Raw genomic sequence first — 6843 nt, 5'->3', positions numbered from 1 at the left:
TATATAGAGAGAGAAGAGAGCTCAGGCTTGGAGTGCTGAGAACAGTGCTCTGAGACGAGGTGATGATTCCTTTGGACTGGTTCTCTATTTATAGTTGCTGAAGTGGGCTTCTGGGCCTTTGTAGTCGTTCTTAGCGCGTTCGGATCGCGCGCCCAGCGCGCCCTGCAGGCTTAACTTGTGCTTCTGTTGGATCGCGCGCTGGGCGCGTAGCCAGGCTTAGCGTGCGTAACGGTTTCTGCTCCTTCGTGCTTAACGTCACGCTTAGCGCCTGCATTTGGTTGCTCGCTTAGCGCCTGATGCGCGCTTAGCGCCACTGTCGGGCTGGGCCTGCTTCAGAAATCCTTCTTTCTCTTCATTTCTGTTGCCCTTTTTGCTTAATGTAACCTCATTTTTCGTATCTGCAACCAGAAATTCAATTTAATTAATTTTCCAACTTTTAATTACAAATAACTGCTAAATAATTAATTTTAAGCCAAAATTTCACTATTTAACTACTATTAATTCACAATTATTTAGCAATTATCAAAATCCCCCAAATTAAACTTTGCTTGTCCCCAAGCAAACCAAGAATAAAAATAAATTTTCAAACAAGTTCTGAGTGTTCCAACACTATTAATGGCCTTAGTTCCTCCTTTTTTCAGTGGTCCTTTCCGTATCTGTCAACATCTCAAAATGAAAGCATAAAACACAACAGTGGAATTAGTCAGTCCTCTGGAATCTTGATCAAATCTGGCTTGCCTTACTTTCCTCACAAGGCTGGTGTTTCCCTCTGCTCACAAGTGTCTGGTTCAGTGTTTGCAATTTTACTAACAACCTGCAAGTAAGACTCCAAAGTTTTGCATTTCATCTTAAGTATAGTTATCTTTAGTTATCTTCAGGTTGATCACTAAGGACTTTATTGGCTTGTATTGGGGCTTGGCTTACAACAAAAATCATGGTATTTCTTGAAAATTCAACTTAGGATTAAGAGAGCAAAAATTTCTAATACTTCTGAGGCATTCTTCTTAACCCTTTTATTTCCCCACAACACTTTTCTTTTGACACCTCTCTTGCTCTTTTGTTTCTGCCCTTTATTACACTTATGAATATTATTTATTTATTTTTTTTTATTTTTTTATTTTTAATTGGGCTTCCACTTTGTGAGAGGTGTCTTACTATATGCTGTACTATTGTCTTAGCTACCTATTTTCCAAAATCCCCCAAATTAAGACCTTTATAACCCATTTTTGCTCTCTTATCATCCTAAAGGGTAGGACTATCATTTTATTGGCTCAAGGGTTAATTCAAAATAATATATAGGCTCAATCATGGGTGCAAGGGGAAAAAGATGATGTCAGGTTGGCTTTTTGGCTAAGTAGCTAGATATAACAAACATGGCTTTGATCATATCCACCTTAAGTAACTATTCTAACAATCCAAGACTGATGCAAAACCAGGAAATTAAAAGCAGGCATTTTCTCTCACAATTAAGTTCACACTCTCATCGGAATAAAAGCAAGTATACGGCGTACCAGTTATGACTTTGTTCCATCAGACTAACCTTCCCTCCTTGTGCTACTCATGTTCCATTTTCTGACCTGACTCGTGCTTCCAGAACCAGTGTTTCCAAGGACTAGTGGCATCTCAAGTGTTTGAACCTTCCAGAACAAGCTCAAAAATTATGACTGCTCAAGTTTACCATGCAATTATTACTCAGAACACACATACTGAAATACTAATATTATTACTACTTCTTCTTTTAAATACCCAAACAGACCACATAAACAAAACATAAGAAAGAAGAAGACACCAAACATAAAAGAAAACAACAAAAAGGAAACATCAAAACATAAAAGAAAACATCAACTGCCTCCGCCCAAGTCTGCCCATGGGCCCCAGTCAAGGGTGGCTAAGTTAGCAATGAGGTCTTCATCGACCGCAGGATCCTCAGCGGCTCCAGAAGGCTCTTCCCCCCTGTCAGTGGAGGGCTGGTCTCCTGGCCAGGCAACCTGGGGACCCTGAGGCCCAGCCCCGCGCTTGGCGCGCCTACCTGCTGACGGAGGCACGCACTTAGCGCAACTGGCACGTGCTTAGTGCGTTCGCTGAAGCTGATGAGCGCGCTTAGCGCGATAGTGCTGGCTAAGCGCGTGCTTCGTGGTGGCTCCTGTGTCTTGCAGCGTCTTAGCGCGCTCCTCGTGTTGTTCCTCACATTGTTTGTTCCCACTAAGCCTATGTGCAAGGCTTAGCGTGATGATACCTGCAAATCCTACAGCACAACCAGATTCACATCTTACCTCGTTTCTCCTGTTAATCAACGTGAAAATCACAAGGGAATTTGTAGGTGAGAAGAGGGTGCAGAGAGGAAGTGTGGAAAGTGTAAAAGCGTAGAGAAAAGAAAAGAAATGAAGTTCTGGACTTAAAAAGCCCCCCTGGAGGCAACTGAGGAGTTGGGGAGTTTCGAAAACTCCCCAGAATTTATGACGTGCGCGCTTAGCGCGCATGTGGCCGCTAAGTGCACCAAGGAAAACGTCCTTTGGTTGCCCCTCAGATTTAAAATTCAAAATTTAAAACTAACCTGGGCGCTTAGCGCGAGGTCGTGCGCTAAGCGCGTGGCTTCGTGCAGCCCACTTCACTTCTGCTATTGGTACCCCTCCTTTTTCTGACCTCTTCCTTCATTGTTGGATTTAGTCGCCTCTGGGGTTGTCGGACTGGCTTGTAATCCTCTTCCATCATTATTCTGTGCATGCAATAAGCAGGGCTAATTCCCTTGAGATCCGAGATATGCCATCCAATAGCTTCCCTGTGTTTCTTGAGGATATCCACTAACCTGTTTTCCTCCTCTGTCGTGAGTGCATTGCTGATTACTACAGGCTTGTCTTCCTCCAAGAACACATAATTTAGATGATCGGGTAATATCTTCAACTCTATCTTCTTCTTCTCGGACGGAACTTTCTCTTCTAGTGTCTCAAATTTGGCTTCTCCCTCAAGAATACTGTCTTGTCGATCCAAGTCTTCCAAGCAAGCCTTCAGATCTTTCTCCTCTTCACTGGTTAGACAGTCCAAAGCATTTACCATTGCTTTCTCCAGTGAAGACTGTGGTGTCTCGAGAATACTGACATCTTCCTTATCAATCTCTTCTACTCTAAAACACTTCCAACCTTCCTGTGGATACTTCATTGCTTTGAATAGGTCGAAGGTGATCTTCTGATTGTCAATACTCAGCTCCAAGTTCCCATTCCCCATATCCACCACACAATTGGCAGTCAGCATGAATGGTCTGCCTAAGATGAGGGGAATGTCTGTGTCTTCTTTGATATCCATTATGACAAAGTCCACCGGAAAAGTAAAGTGGCGTACCTTGACTAGGACATCTTCTACTACCCCGTACGGCCTTGTAATCGAGCGATCTGCTAGCTGAAGTGTCATCTTGGTAGGATCTATCTTCAGATTCCCAATTCTTTTACACATTGACAAGGGCATCAGATTGATACTTGCTCCTAAGTCAATGAGGGCCTTGTTCACCGTCTCCTTCCCTATGGTGCATGGGATGGTAACACTTCCGGGGTCCTTAAACTTCTTAGGTAGCTTTCTCTGTATTATAGCGCTGCAGTTACCCCCTACCACAATGTTCTCATTGTCAATGTACTTCCCCTTCTTGGTGAGGATGTCCTTCATAAATTTGGAGTATAGGGGCATCTGCTGTAAGGCTTCCCCAAATGGCATAGTGATCTCCGGCCCTTTGAATATTTCCAAGAAACGCTTGAAGTAGCGTTCCTTGTTCTTCTTGGTGGGTACCACAGGATATGGGAGATCTTGTGGTAGGGCTGGTGGTTCTTCTTTCCTGGCTTCCCACGCTTTCTGGCTCTTGGTTGAAGGTGGTGATGCCACCTTTTCTTCTTCTTCTGTCCTTTCTTCTGGTGTCTCTGTCCTGTCTTCCTCTGACCGGTCTTCTTCTTCAACCTTACCTTCCTCCTGTGCTTTTTTCTGCCCTCGAGTCAGCACGGCCTTGCATTCTTCCTTTAGGTTCTTCCCCGTGTTAGCCCCGAAAGTTCTAGTGGGCCGTTCGGCTTTGTCTTGTGCCAATTGGCCCATTTGAACTTCCAGATTTCGAATGGCTGCATCCGTGCTCTTTTGATGGGACCGTGTTTCCTGGATGAATTGCAGCAACAACTCTTCTATATTGGTGGGCTTTTCTTGTTGATTGGGGCCCTGGCTGGGATGCTGGTATGGCGGTTGGTATGGTTGTTGATTCCTCTGCTCCTTGTACTGGTTTCCCTGATTCCTCCACCCTGAACCTTGCGTGAAGTTCCTTCCTTGATTGAATCCCGGTGGTCTGTGATTGAATCCTGCTCCCCTTGGTGGAATCCGGATGAGTTCCCCTGGTTGTAACCCTGGAATCCGCGATTTGGTAATGCCCATATAGTTTACTTCTCGAGAAGTATCCTGTTGGCTTACACATTGTCCAGACTCATGGGTTCCTCCGCATGTGGGGCATCCGTCTACCTGCAAAACAGAAGAGTGGGAAGAGCTTACCACTTGTAATTGTTGAGGTAGTTTGCTGAGGGTTTCAGTAAGGGCTTCTATCTGCCTCGTCAACAGCTTGTTCTGTGCCAATGTCGCGTCCTGCGTGCCATGTTCCAAAAGGCTTCTTTTTGTGGGCATATAGCTACGATCACGAAGGATTGCTTGGTCACTGGCCGCCATGTTCTCGATGAGCTCCATCGCTTCTTCGGGAGCCTTCAGTTTGATTTTTCCCCCTGCGGATGCGTCTAGTAGCTGTTTCGATTGAGGTCGCAAGCCATCAATGAATATGTTCAGTTGTATCGGCTTGTTGTATCCGTGTGTCGGTGTCTTTCGTAACAGCCCGTGAAAACGGTCTAGTGCTTCGCTAAGGGACTCATCCGGGAATTGATGGAAAGAAGAAATCTCCATTTTCCCTTCGGCAGTCTTTGACTCTAGGAAGTAATTCTTTAAGAACTTTTCCACTACTTCTTCCCAGGTTCTTAAGCTGTTGCCTTTGAAAGAGTGCAACCATCGTTTTGCCTCTCCTGCTAGAGAAAAGGAGAAAAGGTTAAGGCGTACCGCATCTTCTGGGACTCCAACGATTTTTATGGTGTTGCATATTTTTATATACGAGGCAAGGTGAGCATATGGATCTTCGCTTGGAAGACCATGGAAGAGGTTCCCTTGGATTAGTTGAATAAGGGAATGCGGGTAGGAAATATTGGCGGCTTGTACCTCCGGTCTGGCAATGCTCGTGAAGAACTGAGGAGTAGCGGTATTGGAGAAGCCCTCTAGGGTGACTCTTCGTGCCAATTCCCCGTCCATTTCAGTGTGATGTGGAGAAAGAAGAGGTGAGGTGTAACTGCTTCCTTCTATGTCTTGTTCCCTTCTTCTTCTTGCAGCGTTGTTACCCCGACAAGTAGCTTCAATTTCTAAGTTGATAGGGACAACGTCTCCAGATGCAGTCCTAAGTCGCATAAAAAAACAAAAAGGCACTACCCGTGCAATTATGGAAGAAAGAAAGAATAGAAGTAAAAAGAGAAAATACTAAAGAATAAGCCAAGAAAAGAAGAGTTGGGCTTACAAACTGATATAGTATGGTAATTAAGTGCGAAAATAAAATCCCCGGCAACGGCGCCAAAAACTTGTTGAGACTTTGGCAAGTGTACCAAATCGCTCTTAAGTAGTAAACCTCGGAAGTCCGCTCTTAAGTAGTAAACCTCGGAAGTCCGAGATTCGTTTCCACAGGGATTTTATTGCACTTTATTAAATACTTTTCAATTTGTAAGTAAGAGTAAAATAAGAAAAATAGGGATAAGTGCAGGAATAGAGTGCTATTACTAAATCAAGTAGTTTAAAAAGAAAGACAATTAATAAAGATGCCAAGACCGGACAAACCCAATTGGCCTACAATGCATGTAAATATGATATTCATTACCAATGCACTGGTATTAATTCTACCCACATCTGTTAATTACTTGCCCCTGATGCCTCACGTTGACAAGCCTATTTTAACTACCTATCTCTCAAATGCCTTTGCGAAGATTCAATAATTAAAATGCAATAAGGTTAAGTTCTAGATGTTGCTTAAATGCATGGACAGTGGGTTATCATTCTATGCCTAGCAATGCTAACCCAAGGATTCTTTTCTTAAGATATTCTGTTAGGTGTTACCCTTTCCCAAGTGTATAACCCCTAAAACTGATGCATGCATTAATTCTTAACCCTTATTAGGAAATACCTTCTCCCGAGCGAATAAAATCCAAAAGAAATTTAAGAATAAATGCAAGATAACAAGAAAAGAATTAGAACAGAAAAACCTGGAATAAATTCCCTTTGCATTGATAATTCTTGAAGCACATCGTACATCGTTGGCTTTTTAGGGCTTACAACTGGGGGTGAAGGAAAGAATAGGGGTAATAAAGACAAAGAATATATAGAGAGAAGAGAGCTCAGACTTGGAGTGCTGAGAACAGTGCTCTGAGACGAGGTGATGATTCCTTGGGACTGGTTCTCTATTTATAGTTGCTGAAGTGGGCTTCTGGGCCTTCGTAGTCGCGCTCAGCGCGACACCTCGTGCTTAGCGCGTTCGGATCGCGTGCCCAGCGCGCCCTACAGGCTTAGCCTGTGCTTCTGTTGGATCGCGCGCTGGGCGCGTAGCCAGGCTTAGCGCGCGTAACGGTTTCTGCTCCTTCGTGCTTAACGTCACGCTTAGCGCCTGCATTTTGTTGCTCGCTTAGCGCCTGATGCGCGCTTAGCGCCACTGTTGGGCTGGGCCTGCTTCAGAATTCCTTCTTTCTCTCCATTTTTGTTGCCCTTTTTGCTTAATGTAACTTCATTTTTCGTATCTGCAACCATAAA

The sequence above is a fragment of the Glycine soja genome, chromosome 18, assembly GCF_004193775.1.
Source record: "Glycine soja cultivar W05 chromosome 18, ASM419377v2, whole genome shotgun sequence".
NCBI classification, from domain to species: Eukaryota; Viridiplantae; Streptophyta; class Magnoliopsida; order Fabales; family Fabaceae; genus Glycine; species Glycine soja.
Note: the sequence above shows the minus strand (reverse complement) of the source record.